The sequence below is a fragment of the Gorilla gorilla genome, chromosome 15 (genome assembly GCF_029281585.2).
Source record: "Gorilla gorilla gorilla isolate KB3781 chromosome 15, NHGRI_mGorGor1-v2.1_pri, whole genome shotgun sequence".
In the NCBI taxonomy this organism is placed as follows: domain Eukaryota; kingdom Metazoa; phylum Chordata; class Mammalia; order Primates; family Hominidae; genus Gorilla; species Gorilla gorilla.
This window is the reverse complement of record NC_073239.2, coordinates 104,970,052-104,990,171: the sequence shown is the minus strand read 5'-3', so window position 1 is coordinate 104,990,171 and position 20,120 is coordinate 104,970,052. Positions and strand designations below refer to the sequence as shown.

The 20,120-nt window shown below is 41.3% G+C and overlaps 2 long non-coding RNA genes across 2 annotated transcripts in view; one reads left to right on the top strand and one right to left on the bottom strand.

Annotated features, from left to right (window-relative positions):
- The window catches only part of LOC109029509 (uncharacterized), a 62,337-nt gene that overhangs the window by 38,989 nt on the left and 3,228 nt on the right, over positions 1–20,120 (bottom strand). The window lies entirely within an intron of this gene.
- Positions 11,522–13,144, top strand: LOC109029507 (uncharacterized). The gene is made up of 3 exons (XR_002008611.3): positions 11,522–11,796; positions 12,435–12,543; positions 12,887–13,144. It is a non-coding gene; the product is annotated as an uncharacterized lncRNA (long non-coding RNA).

Below are 20,120 nucleotides of genomic sequence, written 5' to 3'. Positions count from 1 at the left end.
TGCTCTAAGTGGTGTGGTGTATGATAGGATTAGTGGATTCCGGCTCACGTGCTCACTGCTATATATCATTTGTTGTAAGTAAGTTGGTTGGTGTGAAGTGAAAGCATTTCCCAAACAAAAGCCATCTCATTTTTGAGTCCAGTTAGGGACTCAAATCACCTTATGTGTCCTTATTACCTATTGTCAGACTCCAAAGAAGAATGTCTTCATCAGACTTAAGCAGCAAGCAGGGTAGTAGGAAACAATTGTACAGGTGCCTTTGTTGGGAAACAAATATGAATGAAAATGAAAGTACTAAATATTGTGGAAGAGGTGGACACAGGGTGCCTGGCCAAGTTGGGGGGAGCTGCTTGACGCAGTTGGTAGAGGCTCCCAGAAGACGGGGATGGGGAGGAGTATTAATTGTAAAAGAATGAGTCCTGGCTCTCAAGAATCCAATTAAAATCATTCAACATTGTTATTGAGTCTAAAGCCAAAAGGTGAAAATTCACACTCCATCCTAGAATTTTGTTGTGGAAAAGGATCATCTGGTCCAACAATACCACTTTACTTAATAAATGAGAAAGATGAGTTTGGTAGGATGGGAGCCACAGTCAAAGTAGAATGTATTTCAGCTGCTTGGGAAAAAGCTGGGGTAGGAGGACTTTGTGTACACGTGGTATCATCAGCTTGAGAGGATTTCTGAGTTGGAGGATGAAGTTGACAGAACAGAGAACTGGGATTGAACAAAGCCCAGCATGGAAGGAGTCTGGATCTAGGCAGAAGAAAGAATGCTGGACACCAAGAATAGCAAAATGCAAATCATTGTCAAAGCTGGTTGCTGTGCACAGGGGCTCATCACACCATTCTCTCTGCTTTGTGCATGTGTGCAACTTTTAATAATAAATAGAAAAGTATGCAGGGCAGGTTAACTGTGGAAGTTTCATATGCTGGTGAGGTTGAGAGCCTTGTGAACATGGATTACTCAGTGAGTCTGAATATCTTGAACTTCTGTTCAAAAACACTACTTGGTGACAATTCAAAAGTTAACATAGGGCCAGAAGCAGAGGGAGCTTCAAGTTTAGATGGCCCAGATGGTATATGATTGAAGTGACTCAGGGAAGAACCTCAGAAAATATGTGCCTGGCCCTAGAGCCACCAATCATGGCTGATACAATAAAGAATTCAGCATCCATCTCAACTCCTCTGTAGTTGCCTCCCTGGAAAGCTAGGAACCACGTTTTCCAAGCTTCTTTACCACTTGGTTCAACATGGGACCCAGGTTTGGTCAAGCATTTGCACCTGCACAAATATAGGAGGCAGAAGTGAGCAACAGGACCTGCTGTTGGGTGAGGGGAAGTAGCCTCTTGTGACAATGGCAAATGTGGAGGAATTAGGCTCTTCCGGGATAGCTGCAGGAAAGCTCTTGGTGTCCAGTTCCTAGTATTATGGGAGCCAAAGAACAAGAAGAATAATTCTGCTCAGTGGTGTGGTGTTCAGCTGGGCTTGCTCTTGGCTACGGTGGTCCTGGATGTGAGCTTTCCTAACTGGGTGTGTTTTTTTTTTTCTGCCCTTCCCAAAGATTGAGTTGCCTCTTAATATCCTCAAACTCCTTTCTGACTAATCAGCAAAGGGATTCTTTTTTTTTTTTTTTTTTGCCACTAACAGCCCAGATACAGATGCTGTCCTTGATTCCTATTTCCCCTGCACCCCCAAATCCAATTTATTACTAAGACAGATCTTTTCAATCTGTTCACTTCTCTCCTTCTCCTCTGCTGCTTCCCTGGTTCAGAACCCTACCATGTCCTGTCCACATCCCAGCCACCACATCCCTTCGGCAGCTCTCTGGTGGCTCTCCCTGACCCCAGTGTCACCTCCAACCCAATTCATTCTCTACACTGACACTAGAGCCATCTTCATATAATGTCAATATGCTCATGACACTACCCAGCACAAACTCCCCTCTCATGCATATATATCTAGGCCTTAGCCATGTGCAATTACTTTCTATTACCAGAGTGTGCAGCTATTCCTTTTATCACTAGGGCTCTGTGCATGTTGCTTTTTCCACCTAGGACACTCTTCCTCCCCTTACCAGGCTAGCTTCTATTCATATTTCAGGTCTTAGGTTAAGTGTAATCTCCAGGAGGCATTTCTTGATTTCTCAAGTTCCAATTAGGTGATTCTATAGTATCCCCAAATGTATTGTACTTGCTGTTTATTTATCTGTGTCTCCTACTAGCCAAAAAGCCTTATGAGGGCCAGAATCTTGTCTGATTACTTGATAATTATGCCTCCCAAATTGGCACACAGCCTGAAACATTGTGGGTACTCAGTAAAAACTAGTTAAATGAAGAATAGTGTCAAATGCAACAGGAAGGTCTAAAGTTAGAGATTGCCCATCATCCATGAGTTTGGCAATCTAGTGGACTCTGATGACCTTACAGGGGCAGTTTCAATGGAGAAGTGGCAGCAAAAGCTAGTGCCAAGTGGGCAATGAGGAAGTAGAAATGGGAAGTGCATTGGGAATCACACCCCTCCTAACTCTGTTGCTGGCCAAAATATTTCAATCGGGTCAGCGGGCAGGAGAGGCAATGGAAACACAAATGTGTTAGATAACTGAGACATTCGTTTGTAAAAAGTGGTGTCCCAAAGAAGGGCAAAGTGACAGTTGACACACACAGGAAAAATAAGAGGAGGCAAAGATGCTAAGGCACCAACTTTAAGGCACACTTTTCCATAAGCCACAGGAGGTACAGTGCCTGGGGTCCACAAAAATGTTTGATTTTCATTTCTTTTAAAGTTAGAACAAAAATTACTCTAATCATAACATATCTGTAATAATAAATTCAGTCATGATTATGTTTGTCTTTATAATAAAATACAATTTTTAATGTTAATTGTTGGAGGAAGGAGGTCACAGAGGCAAAAGTGCCCAGAGCTCAGGGAGGACATAATGCAGCTGTGAGCAACTTTGCTGATTTTACAATCTAGTCTTGCTTGTGAGATTCATTTGGCATGAACTAGATCACCCCCTTTCTTGTCTCAGCCTCTGGCTCCCACCCTAGCTCTCTCATACTTCCGGGGTCAACCTGGGGTGGGTGACTACATGCTCTGGTATTGAGGGCACTTTGGTCTGAAAAGGTCTTGTTAAAGGCTAAAGGTGATATTGTTTTTAATAATTTCTACAAAGATATTGAGTTCAGCCTTTGGGCATGTCTGTCTTAGTTTCTCCTCAGGGCAAACACAGTCTAGATGATACAGATACCATCTTTCTGGAAATGTTGAGAGAGAGAAGACCCAGATAACTCTGCCAGTGTGGCACAGTATGCGTAAACAAGAAGTGCTGACTTTGTTCTATGAGGCAATTCGAAACTACCATAAATGACTCAATAGATAAACTAACTTGGGGAAATTAAAAGGGGCCCATGGGCAATGATTACTTCCCCTTTAAGGAAGCTAAGGACCAAAGAAACTTACCAGAAAACACTTTAACTTGCAGACTCATTTCCCAACAAGGTAGTCTTTGTTCCAAATAGAAGTCTCATTTGCTTTAGATAATGTAGACCATCAAATTGTGTGATTTCTTAATTTTACAGGAATCTCAATGTTTCTTGTAAAAGAGATGAAGTTTTTCTGGCTCCTGGTGTACAAGGAGGGCAGAGGTCAAAACGAGGACTTCTATCTCCCAAAGCTTTTCCTTTTGGAAACCACCTGCCACCAACACATAACAAAGCCACAGTTGTGGGAGATGAAGCTAAAACCATGCATGCTCCATCCCAGCCCATTCAATGGCTTTGGAGCAAATGTTCTGTCTGATCAGAGATTCTGCAGGTACAGTTTATATTGAGTCATTAATCCATTCATCCCTTAAGCCCCTTTCCAAGCCCCAGATGCTGGTGATGCAAATGTGAATAAAACTCCATCCCTGTTTGCTTTGCTAACACTTTTCCTCATAGTCCATACATATTACACAATTGTTAATCACCTCTCCCCTCAATCAGACAATATCTCCAAAAGAGCACAGACTTTGCCCTTTGTTTACCCCTGTGAACAGGGAGCACAGAACAGTGACTAGCATTTAGTCACTGTGCAAATATTTGTTGCATGATTTTGCTGAAAGAATTAATTATTGAGATTATTTCACAAAAATTGCTTAATCCTGGACAAACTGCTAAAAAGAAAAGTCCATAAACTCCATTCAAATGAGGTTATTTCACAGTAATTGCTTAATCCTGGACAAACTGCTAAAAAGAAAAGTCCATAAACTCCATTCAAAGTAGTTTTTGTTACCATTTCCAAGCATCTGGTTTTGAGAGAATTTATAAAGACATGGTAAAATTAACATGGAAGCATGCTAATTTTACCAACACTTTTCTTTAATAAAAATGCAACATAAATATGTAACAGGGAACTACCAAGCTCTGTATAAACCTCTTAGAAGCTATTCACTTTGCAGATTTGAACTTCACTTGACCTGGCAATGATTCGAATTTATATCTTTAGTAACTTTTAAATATAGTATTTGCAAGCTAAACAATGCAATTCTTCTTTTAGTCATTTAAAATAATAGTTCCTTTGCACAAGGCTAGATTCTCTCTTAGGAAAAATTAATCTGTTTTCAATAATCTTTGCACGTGTTCAAAACCTGGTTGGTCTGTATTGACATTTCAAAAGAAAACAGACTTGGATTCTGAACCAAATCAAACAACTCTCCAGGAGTGAGCCATTTGGCTTTGTAAAATAATCTGGTAGAAGGAGTTCAGTCTTAAAAGTAGAAAGTATAGAAAATCAGTGTGGCGATTCCTAAGGGATCTAGAACTAGAAATACCATTTGACCCAGCCATCCCATTTGATATATACCCAAAGGATTATAAATCATGCTGCTATAAAAACACATGCACACGTATGTTTATTGCGGCACTATTCACAATAGCAAAGACTTGGAACCAACCCAAATGTCCAACAATGATAGACTGGATTAAGAAAATGTGGCACATATACACCATGGAATACTATGCAGCCATAAAAAATCATGAGTTCATGTCCTTTGTAGGGACATGGATGAAGCTGGACACCATCATTCTCAGCAAACTATCGCAAGGTCAAAAACCAAACACTGCATGTTCTAACTCATAGGTGGGAATTGAACAATGAGAACACATGGACACAGGAAGGGGAACATCACACACCGGGACCTGTTGTGGGGTGGGGGGAGGGGGGAGGGACAGCATTAGGAGATATACCTAATGTAAATGACGAGTTAATGGGTGCAGCACACCAACATGGCACATGTAGACATATGTAACAAACCTGCATGTTGTGCACATGTACCCTAAAACTTAAAGTATAATAATAATAATAATAAAAAGAAAGTTACTACGTGGAATGATTGTCTCTTGATATCTAGAATTCCATATTGATGAGTCATTCCTTGGGGTCTCGAAGTGCCTTTTAATCTTCTGATTTTTCTCCTATGAACCTGGGAGGACTGAAATATCCTAATGTGTTATCTGCTAATCATATGCCTTTAGAAACCAGACAGAGATGAATTAGTGAAGCAGAGAGGTACATGGAAACAGGGAGTTTGGGGTACTGTAAACTGTCAAGTATCTGTGCCATCCAATTTCTAGCCAATAGCAACTTTATGCTTTTCATTTAGAAGGATGGCCATCTAGCTGGGCAGGAGTGGGAATGGGTTGGCAGAAGACGAATGGAGAGAATGGGATGGGGTACTGGTGTTCGAAGCTAACTTTGCATAGAAGTTTACATTAAAAAAAAAACACAACAGCCATTCTCCATACCAAGGAATGAGGACAGAGTCCTGATGGAAATTATATGGAAAGAATAACTAGAGCTGCCTTAAGCCCCACCTTGATGTTCCCTGGATCAAGTCTATTGTTGCCCTTTGAGAATTTGGGCCCAGTTTTAGCATAGTGGTTGCTTTCTCTAAAGAAGCTGAGCATTCTGATTTTTACAGAATATGTTCTGGTGGTGGTGGTGGTGATAGTTTAGACTGAGTGGGTGGAAAAGGCCTGTTTGATAAGATAATATTTGGGTACAGTCTTGAGGAAAGTGAGTGAGTGGGTCATAACATAACAGGGCCAAGAGGCTTTCAGGAAAACGAAAGGATTGCATAGCCCTGCAGCAGGAATGTGCTTGCAAGGCAGTGCATAGATTATTGCCCTGGAATGGAAGGAATGGGATGAAGAGTGGACACGGATGAGAGGAGAGGAGGAGCAGGCAACACAGCATAGAAGAACAGAGATGTCCAGTAATGGCTTTGGTGACAGCACAATGGGAGAAAGAAGAGGAGCTACCAGAGGGCTTTGAGGACAAGAGTAGCATGAGCCAGTCTGAGTCTTAAAGGGTCTACTCTTGCTAATGCTGTGGGGAGAATCATTTATAAAGTAGCCGGAAGAGAACCAGTTAGAAAGCGTATTGATTTGGATGAAGTTCAGTGGTGAGAGGAAAACCCAAATGACAGTGGCTTTAGGTAGAAGTTAGTTTCTCTCTTATTTATAGATTCAGACATCAAAATCCAAAAGTAGATGACAGATCTGTTTCACCAAGTCCTCAGGGACCCCAAGACCTTCCAACTCACTGCCATGAGTACAGTAGAAAAGAATAAACATAAGGATGTATCCCTGTGGTCTAAGTGGTCATCTCTGTACTGAAAAACAGGATGGAAGAACAGATTTAAAAAAAGGAAGAAAGGATACCTTGGAGCTATCTCTTAAAGAAGGTTCTATAGATATTTCAGATTACATCCTCTTGGTCACACTAAGCTACAGGAAATGTTAGGAAATATAATCTACATTCTGGAAGACCAAGTACCCAGATGAAAATTGTATTTGCACAGGATATAGGGAGGGAACAAGTAGTTTTGTCCACAGGCTACTATTGCAGTAATCTAGGTGGGAGGTGATGGTAAGGGGGTCATGAGAAATGGTCAGATTCTGGATATGGTTTGAGGTGGAGGCAACAGGATATGATGATGCACTGGCTGTAGGATGTAAGGAAAAGAGTACAGCTAGAGATCATGAAGGTTCGGGCTTAAATAAATGAGAAATGGAGCTACTTTTATGGAGCAACCTTGAGGGTAAAGATAATCAGGAGTTTGATTTTGAAGAATGTTAATTTCAAGACAATAATGAGACACCCAAGTAGAGATGTCAAGAAGGCAGCTGGATATGCAAGCCCAGAGTTCAACTGAGACGTCTGGCTTAGAGCTAGAAATTTGGGATCCATCTGCATAGATTTGGTATGAACACCTATAAAATTTGACAAAATCTTCTGGAGAATGAGTGCAGATGGGAAAGAATCAACATAAGGAACTGAGCTTGGGGCACTCCAACATTTAAGGGTTGGGGAGATGAGGAGGAGAGACCAGTAAGGAAAACAAAGAACCAAGAAAGAATAGTCCATGGAGAAAAAAGTATTTCAAGAAGTGAAGGATACGCTGTATCAAATGCTACTGACAGGATGACTAAACTGAAGATTAGTAATTGGCCACCGGATTTGGTAAGATGAGGATCACTGGTGATCTTGATGTAAGTTGGTTTAAAAAAAATTTTTTTTGAGACAGAGTCTCGCTCTGTTGCCCAGGCTGGAGTGCAGTGGCACGAACACAGCTCATTGAAGCTTTGACCTCGGGCTTAGGCGATCCTTCTGCCTCAGCCTTCCCGGTAGCTGGGATCATAGGTGGAACACAGTGAAATGGTGAGTATGAAAACCTGCCTGGAATAGGCTCAAAAGAGAAAGAAATTAGAGAAAGGAAGACAGTGAATATAGACAGTTATTTTCAGGAATATATGTATAAAAGCTAGCAACAAAATAGGACGGTAGTTGCAAGATAATGCAAAGTCCATTTTTTGGGGTTTTTTTGCTGTTGTTTTGAAAGATGGGATATATATTAAGATGTTCTGTGTGTTAAGGAAAGATCCAGCATAGATTGAAATTTTGATGATGCAGGAGAGGAGAGAATTGTTGGAGTAGGATTCTTAAGTAGGTAAGAGGAAATGTGCCCAGTGCACATATGGAGGTTTTGGCTTTAGAAAGGAGCACAGACAATTCACCCAGGAGGGATGGCAAATTACATAGGAACAGATGCAGGTAGGCAGTGGAGGAAGTGTTGGGAACCAACGGAAATTTCTCCCTGATTGCTTCTTTTTTCTTATTTAAGTAGAATTCTAGCTCATCAGCTGAGAAAGAAGAGGAGTGGGGAGGAACTGGACAGTTGTGGAGAGAAGAGAAAGTATGAAATAGCTGTGCATGAGATTGAATGAATGAATGAATGAATTATGGAAATGTAGTGAGATTATTGGGCAGCACTATGGATTTATTTTGCATCAGCAGTCATGAGTTTAAAGTGAAACTAGCCACAGGAAACTTGTGAGTGTGGGCATAGGTAGAGTTGGATGAAACCAGAGCTGGGGTTTTGCCAGGAGAGTGCAACAGGGGAGTCGGGGAAGAGAGATAAAGAGAGGAGAGGAGAGGATGGGAGAGAAGAGATTGACTGTATATATTTAAAATAGTCATAAGAAGGGACCGTGTAATCTAATCCGACCAAGAGTGATGATCAGATTAGACAGTGTAAAGCTCTTAGATTCAATAGATCAACCGTGGACTTCCTTGGAAAAGTTGGCATATTCTGCATAAATAGACATCGTTACTTTTACAGTGACGTGTTAGAGTATTCTGAACTGCAGTTGAAATAAAACCCAAATTCCAGTGGCTTAAAAACGAAAAATTTTTATAATAGGATTTGGATTGATGTCAGCTCTCCTCCACAGTCACTTAGTGGTCCCTATAGAGCCATTTGGGGATAGCTCTGCCATCCTCAATATGTGGCATCTAGAAGTTATACAAAGCTTTGCCACACCAATCAACCAGTAGAAAGAAAGAACATATTGGGATAAGTGTGAGGTTTGTATGGGCCAAACGTAGAGGTGACATGTGTCACTGCAATCATGTTTCACTGAAGAAAACTTGGCCACTTTACTGCGAGGGAGGCTGAGTAATGCAGTTTAGCTCTGTGCCAGTAAGAAGGGGAGAATGGATTTTTAGTAGGTAGCTAGCAACCTCTATCACAGTTAGCCCCTTTCACTGCTATCATCCTTTACATAAAACATACGTACATATTACTCTGGGGAGAAAACCCAAAATTTTGTCCACTTATTGAATTGTCTACTTGTTGATATCAAAGTCTAGGATCTCCAAATGATGCTCTGGCCTCTTCTGAAAGTCTAGATACAGTTCTTTAAAGTTCAGCATCCTTTGAACTAAAAGACCAGTTATCTTTGCTCCATCTGCCTATTCAATACACAAAAGTGGACTGGCTAACCACAGTAAAAATACCTAAAGAATTCCCTGGTCCAGAGCAATAATGGAATCCTGTAGGGTAGGTATTGCAAAGATCCCCAAACCCTAGAAGAAAATGTTTTGATAGACCCTGGGTCTGTCCTCTGCAAGGAACTTTCTTCCTCATTTTCCTCTGTCTCTTGGCTCTGACCTCCTGGAGAATATTTTTGTCCGTTAGCCTCCATGGACCCTTATACGGTGAATATTGAGGAGTATGTTACTAGGAGTTGCACACCTCCCAGAGCCCACTTTCTGCTGTTACATGAGGGTAATTTTACAGATTCAAGCTTGTGGTTTCCTGGGCATTACAGTTTTCTCAAAAACTCGATAGGTATCTGACCTATTTGTTTCCAGTCTGTTTCATGTGCTCGTAAATAACCCCCAAATTCCTTTCTAGACCTGATCTAAGGTTTGTCTTCCTGGATCATACCATCTATTCCACCATCATGGAATCCACATTGAAGTCTAAAATAGCCTGGGTGGCAAAGCAACTTTATTGATATTATCTTTGCCACTTGGCTGGATCTCTCTCTCTCTCTTTTTTTTTTTTTGATCTGCAAATCTTATCTTTTAGTATCTGAGGTATAGAACCCAAGAGTTTTTTCAGCCCCAAGAAGCTTTGTATTTTTTTTCCAGCTCCACTTTGGCTGGCAAACTAACCAATTCTTGCTTGAGTTTATCTGTTTCTTGTAGCACTTGATTAAAAACAACGAATAGCAGTTGACATACACTAATATTCCTACTCTTTTCACCTGCTTTCCCTAAAGCCACAGACTCAATACGTTCTTGGTCTACCTTCCAAATAATCATAGATGATAATTTTTAAAGTTATCCATGGATAACATGAGGCTTTCACTTTCTAGCCACTCATAACCATTTTATTCCTGCCTTCAGTCTGAATGCTAAGCTAATACCTTCCATTTTAGATGTTTGCTATAGTGCTTACTTTTTGGTACTAGTTCTCATATAAAATAAGGAAGATGGCAAACACAGGGACCCAAAACATCCAGTAGCTTACAAAAAATGTTTTCCTTTCTCAAGGGGGAGGTTTAATCAGCAGCAACAGCGATACTGTTTTTCAGGGATTCAGGTGTGCTAGTGAGTCTGCCATTTTCTACTCCTGGCTGCCAACATTGCCTCATGGTCATCATCCCAGTCAGCCAGGAAAGATGAGGAGGAGGAGGAGCATGAGTGTGTGGCTTCGGGACCATCTAAACCTCATTTTACAGATAAGAAAACTAAGAATTTGGCTAAGGTCACATAGCAAGAGTTTAGGGTGGTATCTTTGGGACTAAAATTCAGGTCACCTGCCTCCCACCTCATTACAGCATCCATCGCACACACTTCTATCCAGTCAAGCTACCCTGACCCAGTAGCACACTCTATTTCTAACCTCCTGCTGTGAAATGCCAACTGCTTTTCAGTCTGCATTAAACCATGGAGCCACATCGTGAATGTGCCATTGGAGAAATACAACAGGATGAATTCTTAACTTTCAGGCTCCCTATTGTCCTCATATATATTACTCCAACTCTCCACAGGGAATCTGAGTTCCAAGGGGTGAGTGAAACAAATCCCGCATAGCTGTTACCTCACTTTAACAATGGCTTGGTGATAAACATCCATGGATTGCAGGATGCCTCTAGCAGGGACAGCAGCTTGTTTTTCACAGGGCTTGTTCTAGAAATGGACATGGAAAGGGAAAACAACTTACACTTGTTTGTTTTTGATCGAAAAAGTGGGCAAATTTAAAATGCATTGGTATGTATTCTTATACATTTGTGTGTCCTGGTTATTTCTTGCAAAACATTCTATGTGGCTCCAGTCATTCATACGTAGACCGGCAGTAGTGTTTCCCAAAGGGACCCTTAAGGAATTCTGTTTCTTTGAGATATTTCATGAGAGCATGCAGAGAGAGCTGCAGTCTGTATCTTGCCTCTAGAAACATCACCTTTCTCATTAGCAGATAAAAGGTCTTGGAAGTCCTTTCATTTAGCCCATTTCCCAAACTTCTTTGATCATGGAACCCATGTTGATTTTTGTCATGTACCATCCTTAGAACTCAAGTTCAATGGGACACTCTTGGGAAGTCCTGGCTTATGAGTATCCTCCAGGAGTTTAACACCCTGGAGGGGGATTTTTGGTCACAATGGCTCTCTGTAGAACCTCATAAATGCAGTTCTAGCTGTGAGCCTGTCACCAAGGTGACCACCGACATCACCAAATTCTCTTTTGTCACAATGTGACAGAATCTTTCCACTTTCCCCCTACTCCTGAATGTCTAAAGAACTCTCAGTGCATATTAGCCATCACCATGGTTGAGACCCAGACCTCTGCAGAGACAATCTTGATTCTCTGGCTCCTGCTTCACATTGCCCATTCACCCTCAGCACTGAAATCCTTACCTCAAGCGCTGGGAATTCAGGCCCTGGAAGATTAGGAGGCTCACAGCAGGTTGCTTTGCCCTTTTTTTCCCTATTCCTTTTTGCATTTTCTTCTGGGTCTCTCAAAGGCCATCTAATTCTTCTCTGTCATATGCATAGATTTTGGGAACTACTTTGTTTCCTAAGCATGCCCCTGAGAGGACTCACCCCTTACCCCCAGCAGCTTATCAAAGTATTTTTGTATTTCTGTCAAACTAGTGGAATGCTGCTCCAAGAAGAATTCTGATTACATTTTCCCATGTCGTTGTTATGGAAGCTATATCTATATAAAGTGGGAAGATGCCAATAAGGGTCCTTGCTCCTTGAGTGTAAGCTCCCCTATCTTTTATCTCTCTGTTAGTCTAGAAGTGTGGTAAGCAACCCTGGTTGCACATGACAACCTTGTGAGCAGCCTTCAAAATACAGATATCTGGGCCCCAATTTCCGAGATTCTGATTTAAACGGTGGAGTCCATGCATCTATTTTTTAAGCACCAAGGCAATCCCATTGTGTGCATATCAGAGTACAATATAACTGATTGAGAACATGGAGTCATTGGAAGTAGAAAATGCCATTCACTATCAAATCATCATAAAGATGAAATAACTATTCCACTGATAATACACCTGATCACCCAAGTACCCACTCAGCTATTCTGTTCACCCACAGCTCTTCAGATACAGCTTTTCTTCCAGATGCTCAGAAAAGTGTGATAACATAGTAATTTATTCCTGCTCCTGCCCATTGATCTCCAAGCTTGTGAAAATGGGAAAATAAGGTATGTCTAGGCACTTTACTGACAGATGTCCTTGGTATAATGTTACACTTAAAATTTACAGCTGGGGATGGATTTTCAGCCAGCTCCCATGTGCCCAGTCGAGGGCACTAGTGACTGGCTTGCTACTTGTACGCAGTTGGTACAATTTGCTCATCTCAGACGTGTGGGGAGGCAGAGTCTATCAGAGATTGTTCATGAAGGTAGCTGCAGTAGTACCAAAGTGAGGTGCTGAACAGGAGTGATGGGGTGAAGGCAGCTCAGTAAGACAGGGGCAAGCAGTCCCACATCTTGTCCCTAACTCACTGTTCTGAACTGCCATCCCATCTTCTCACTTTTGCCTCAGGAGCAAGTTATCCTTCAAGATTCAGGACAAATGTCACTTCCTCAGTGAAGCCTTCTCTCCCTCCTTGGTGTCTCCATAATACTCTGCTTAGACTTCACATGATATCATGTGTTTTCCTACTAGATTCTGAACTCCCCAAGAGCGGCAACCCATATCTTAACTCTCTTTGCATCAACAGAGCCCAATACAATGCCTGGCACAGAGTGAGCCTCAAATATGTCTATGATATAAATTTTCTAATAAAATGTCTATGGTATCTATTGTCTATCTCAGAGTGAATTTAAGAAATTCAACATCTCTTACAAATCTAGATCATTCACTTAACAGAATGGCATTACCATATTATCAGTATGCACAGACAATCGACCTCAAGCTTTGCTTCGGGGATATATAACAACTCTAACTCTTATGTCACTTGAGAATGGGGGAAAATGATGACTAAATTGAAGGCCACTAAAAAATGGTAGGGAAGAGAACCAGGTACAACATCGTTTTGTTTAATCAGAACCAAGATGAAACTTCATCTGCATAAAGATACTTCAGTGCCTTCTCATCCCCTGAAAATGTTAAGCATTTTCTTAAAAAGAGATTGCTGCTGTCTCTAACATGTGCCCAGGGTTCTGGGAATCAACTAACCCTGTTGCTTCCCTGCTCACCTGTGCTGGAAATCTCAAAGGAGCTCAGGGAATCTGGGCCTTTGCTCACTTGTTTTCAGGAGGCATGGGGCATTCCTATCTGGAGGCTGCTGAGAGTAACTCCTCTTGAAAATTTGCAGCTAGCTAAATCCACTATGCTTTCTTACCAGATGTGATCCTGACACCCAGAGATGCTAAGCCCAAATGCCCTCAGAAGTCAGGCAGGGAAGGAGAATATGTGGAGTAACATCATCGTGATTGGTAGGAACTGTGGCAAATGGGAAAAACGCATGCTCTGCCTAAAGATATTTAAGTTCAGAAGTTTTTCTGGAAGTTGAGCCTGCCAAACAAAATGCATCTCTAGGCCAATTTATTCAGAAGGCCTAAGTTTTCAATTTGCATATGGCCATTTTCCTTTCCTGCATTCCTACCCCATACCTCCATGTAATTTTTTGCCCTTGACCCGAGAGTAATTGGGAGTGAGGTGCAGGCAGAAGATGTGGCACTGGGATATGTTGTAATTGAATGTTATGAGGGCGATGATAATTACACAAAATTTTGAGTGGGATGTTTCTTAACTGCAATGAAAGACTTGGCACAAGAAAACGAGAAGCTCATGACAGCCAACTGCCAAGTAAAGACACCCTTAAAAAGTCAAAGTGTTCTATGGCAACTTTGAAGGAGACTCTTATTTCCTGCAGACTGCTGAAAAGCAGGCCCGGCATCTAGTTTTCAGTGTAGCAGAGCTGCACAGGTGACTCAAGGCATAGCCCCAACAGATCTCATCTGTCAAAGTTATTGCCCTGATGGGAAAAGAATGGGACCCCTAACTTGTATTAGGAATATTTGGGTATATTATCCTGAGAGTTCTGAACTCCGAGATGTCCCTGAACTCCCCAGGATGGCAGAAGCAACTGATTCCAACTTGCCTGAGGGGAACAGTCTCCCCTTTTCTGGAGGCAATGAAATGACACCACTTAAGGCAGGTGTTTTGCAATATGGCACTAGTTCTCTTCCAGATCCAATTCTCATTAGTTTCAGGCCAATGACCAGAGTCAGGTCTCAGCACAGTCTGATCAGGTAAGTACAACCTCTGCCCCAGGAGGAATAGTCTATACTGAAAAGGATTTTCAGGACCTGGAACACATGTGGAAGTAGATCTAGAGGGCATTGGCCTGGAGTGGGAAGACAGATATAAGGCTGCGTAGGGAGCATTTTCAACAAGGGAGAGCTCATTCATCACTTGGATTTCAATGCTTTGGAAATATCTCAAGATGATTCCGAAAATCTGTTTGGATGGATCCTTTAAGCTTATACAGGATGATGGCCTTCAGTAAATGAGGTAGAAATGCTAGGACTTTCTTGATGTATAGTATTGAAGAAAGGATCAGAAGGATCCTAAAGATGGGGCTGTTAGAATTAATTTATTATGTAACATCTAAAAACATATCACCCGGCTGTGTTCATTGAGGGAACACAAAATATCTTCCATTAACCAAAGAAATAAGGAATGCAGTGGGCAGAGGGTACAGACAATTGTTTAGAAGTTTAATGGAAATTGTCTTTGTAAAAGGACTGAGGGTTGGAGATGCTGCCATTAAATTGGGCTGTATATTATCAGCAGGGATGACAGGATTCCACAGTGGCAGAGCTTGGGATTCTGATAGTTGAACTATAAGAAACATGGTGGACATAATGTCTATAATGAGCACTAAGGTCAGGCTGTCAATCAAAATGCCCTAATGGGGATCTTTGGTGTTGGCTAATAGACCATGGTGTTCTTAGGTGTGAGATAGCTAGACTGCTGACAAGGATTGCTGACTTGCACTATTTTATTTTAAAAAATGGAGAACTACAGAATAGAAGTGTTAACATCAGTCACCACAGTGAAATCTGTAGTCTTTCTTCCAGTTTCAAAATTTAAGTTATTTCGTAGACCTAGAACCCACTAATTGAAAGGGAGACTGAGTTCCCTTAAGGAATAACATTGCAATGCTATTGAAAAAATATATATAAATATGAAATATTCCTTATAATCCTTCCCAAAAGGGACCTGTGGCCATTGATAGACTATTGTACACTGGGGAAGGCAGTACATATATTTGTTTTTGAGCACCGTTAAATATGGGATCCGAGTTTTCTGATGCTAGTGGACTCAAATCTTCATCATGGAATTCCAGTTAGAGTAGGTATATGGAAGCTAGGTGATAAATGAAACGTTAGCTCAAGTTTATCTCAGTTATTTTTCTTTTTTTTATTATTATACTTAAAGTTTTAGGGTACATGTGCACAATGTGCAGGTTTGTTACATATGTATACATGTGCCATGTTGGTGTGCTGCACCCATTAACTTGTCATTTAACATTAGGTATATCTCCTAATGCTATCCCTCCCCCCTCCCCCAACCCCACAACTGTCCCCGGTGTGTGATGTTCCATTTCCTGTGCCCATGTGTTCTCATTGTTCAATCGCAAGGACAAAAATTCTCAGTTATTTTTCTAGTCTCCAAAAACACAGTTATTTTAAGCATCTGGCAGAACCCTCCCATTGTTTCTCCGACTTGTAGATTAAGGGCCATTACGGTAGCAAGGGCTCTGTGGAAACCCCTGAAATTTCTGCAATTCCTTCTCCTCCTACATATACACATATGCACGAATGCGTGCACGCACACACACACACACCCCTATGTACACATCCATGCCCTATATGGTAAATAAGAAGCAATCTGCATCCTAAAAGGAATTACACAATGTGTAATTCTTTTAATGTGTAAATCTTTATTACACATTAAAGATTTAAAGGATGAAGGTGTGGTGGTCTCATCATATCCCTATTCAGTTGGTTTATGTGTATCCTGAAAAAAAATATGGGTCATTGCAGACAAAATGTGGTACCTTTCATGAAAAAGATCAACATGGTCTTTGGCGTTTTATATGCAGCTACTAATCTGGAAAACACTTTGTTTTTAAGTCAGGGGTAGGCAAACTACAGCTCATGGGCCAAATATGACCACAGACTACAAAAGCAGAGTTGAATAATTATAACAGAACCACGTGGCTAAAAATATTTATTGTATGACCCTTTACATAAAATGTTTGTTGACTAGATTTCCATCAGCAAAAATGATCAAAAGGAATTTGACTTTACATTTAGAGGGGCAACTCTACACACTCACTGTTGTGCTAACTATCCTGTTCCCTGTCACAACATAATAGCTAGGTATTTCCATCATCTTAGCCTTCTGCAGAACGTCACGGTATCACACTTGTCTACTGTATTGATGATGCCATGGTTATTGGAAATGTTAATACCCTAGGTGACCCAGTAAGATACATGCACATCAGAGGGTAGGTGATAAACCCAATGAAGTTCAGGTTCCCATGATATTGGTCAACTTAGTAGATATCCAGCAATCCAGAATATGCTAGGACATTCTTACAAAGAAATAAGCACATTGTTCTACTTGCAACTCCTACCACTAAGAAAGAGGTACACTGCTTGGTGAGCCTTTTTGAATTTGGTGGAAGAATAGACTGCATTTAAAAATACTGCTTTGGTCTATATTCTGGGAGATATGGAAGTTTTTCCTGGGCCATAGTTAACAGAAGGCTCTGCAGGAGCCTTCTGCAGAGCCAGACTATTGAACTATAAAACTCAATAGATCTAATCGTGATAGAGCTCTCCATGACGAAGGAACTGTAGGAAATGAGAATCTCCTTCAGAGTTGACAAAGAGTTATCTGGCTTTTGCAGACTGCAATTTCTTTTGCAGCTCCTGGCCTGCTACCGGATATTTGTAGAGATTGAATGCCTAGTTATAACATCACAAGACACCAAGTGTGAGCTGTTTCTGAGTCCATTTAGTATTGCTATAAAGGAATAGCTGAGGCTGAGTAATTTATAAAGGAAAGAAGTTTATTTGGCTCACTGTTCTGCAAACTGTACAAGAAACATGGTGCTAGCTTCTGTTTCTGCAGAGGGGCCCAGGCTACTTCCACTCATGGTGGAAGACTAAGGGGAGCCAGTATGTGCAGAGATCACATGGCAAGAGAGGAAGTAAGAGAGAGAGAGAGAGAGAGAGAGAAAGAGAGAGAGAGAGAGAGAAGTGGAGGTGCCAGACTCTTTAACAAGCAGCTGTCATTGAAACTAAAAGAGCAAGAACTCACTCACTAATGAGAGAATGGTACCAAGCTATTCATGTGGGATCCACTCCTCGTGGGCCAAACACCTCCCACTAGGGCCCACCTCCAACATTGGAAATCAAATTTCAAGATGAGATTTGAAAGGAGCAAATATCTGAACTACAGCAAGCTGTGTATGATTAGATCCACTAAATCATAGATTGGGTTAGCACAGCAGCAATCTACGTTATGGAATGTCGTGCCTGGAAATGGGACTGAGGCAGGTCCAAAAGGCAAGAGTAAATTGCACAAAGAGGTGGCACAAATTTGCATGTCATCTGTTTCTATCACTCTGATACCTTTTATCTCATCTTGCACTTATGGTTTATAGGGGATTCCCTATGACCAACTGATAGAAGATTGAAAAAAAACTTCACGCCTGGCTCACAAGTGTGTCAACAGATGCTAGTCAAAAATACACTGCTGACATATTATAGATCCACTCAGTGGTATCTCTAAAGAGCAGCGGTTAAAGTAAATTAGCCAGCGGGAAAGTGGTGAGCAGTAAATTTGTCATCCACTTGACATGAATAACTGGTGAGGAGTCTGGAAGGAATCAAATAGAAAACTGGGGAATGATGATGTCACAGGATGAGGCATATAGATTGACCTATAAAAATGGACACAAATTTTGCAGCTATTACTACCCACCAGAGAACATCTACCACCAACAGGTCTCTCAGCAACCAGTGGGGAAGGCTACCTCATCATGTATGTCACTTCATCTCTCTCTCATTGACTGCTTCTATGCTGGACAGTGAGCCCAGGAAAAGGGTGGTCTCATGGCAGAGATAAAGGTTTGCATGAATTCCTTCTAGTCTAGCTAATGGTACTCTTGAATGCTCAATTTGTCAACAGCAGAGATTGAGGAGATCAGCCAGTCTCTTGGTATCAGGTAGATTACAATTAGACATCTTCTACCCTGGGGGTTGGGGAGGACAGAAATTTGTCCTTGTAGGAATTGATCCTTAATGTGAATAGACCCTGGGTTTGCCCTCCTTGTCTGTAGTACCTCCACTGGCTTACCATCCAAAAGTTTTTAGAATGCTTGACTTATCAACACATATTTCACACAGCATTGCCACACACCAAGGGAACTGATTTATAAGAATCAAGGTAATGAGTGCATGAAACAGAATCTAATAATTGTTCCTTGTTCCCCATCACCCAGAAGCAGCCATCCTAAGAGAATGGTAGAAATCATATTAAAGGTTCATTAAGATCCCAGCTTGGGGACAACATCTAGCAGGGTTGAATGTGATCTTCCAGGATATGGCATATACATTAAGCCAATGACCAATATATGGTTTTGAATCCCCAGTAGCTCAATTATATAAAACTGGGAACCAAGTGATTACGGAATTTGTGTTTACTATCTTCCATCTTGCAACTTTAGCCTCTATTGGATTAGAAATCTTAATTGTGACTGTGGATGGGAAAGAGAATAATTCTGCCAGATAAAATGTAAGGGTCCCCTGAATTTGAAGCTGAAAATATCAGTTGAACTCCTCATGCTTATGGGCCAGCAGGGAATAAATAGTTAGCACATCATTAAAAGTAATAGCCCCTGACTCTGCTGAATAGCTAGAGTTGCTGTTACCAGTGAGGACAAGAAGAAACACATCTGGAACCCAAGGGTTTCACAAGGGTATCTCTTGGTGCTCCTGTGTCCAGCGATAACAGATTTGTACATAGTTTGTATTGTACCTACATAATTGTATTGTCAAAAGTTGATGCATAATTGTATTGCAACAACTATGGCCCAAAAAGGATAAGGCAAATGAAGTTTCAAGCCCCTCAACGATGAATGTTTGTGTCATCCCACCAGGAGACCAACACAGATAGCTAATGTGCTGGCCCATAGTGAGGGAAATATAGAATTGCTGGAAGAGGTTGGAGATAAATATTACTTATGACTTCAGATCCAGGTCCAGCTATGGAACAGAAGTTTGTCTTACTTACCCTCAACCAGACTCTGGTGGACCATTCCCTTGAAGGGGACCTTGTGACAGATTGGACGAGTGCTTCCCCTCTTGTAGAATAGATAAGGACAACTTATTCTCACAAAAATGGGGACCTATATTGTAGTATGCGATTTGGATATAATGATAGGGGAAAATGGCCCTGAATAGTGCAGAAGGTGGACTGTATTGTGCACCTTTTATGTGCTAATTTATATGCTTTGGCTCACCGATGTCATTCAAGCTGCCACTGAGATAACTTGCTCTTAGGGTATATTCTGATCACTTGCATGCAAGCGCAACCTGACATTATTGCAACTTCTCACCTCCTTCCCTGGGGCCACCCTGATGATACTTATATAAGAACCCTGTTGCACTCAAATATGTGTTATATGGAGGTGCAGGGAGGTTCATGCTCTGTGAGACAAACCTTTGACCAATTGGAGGCTGCAGCCAGT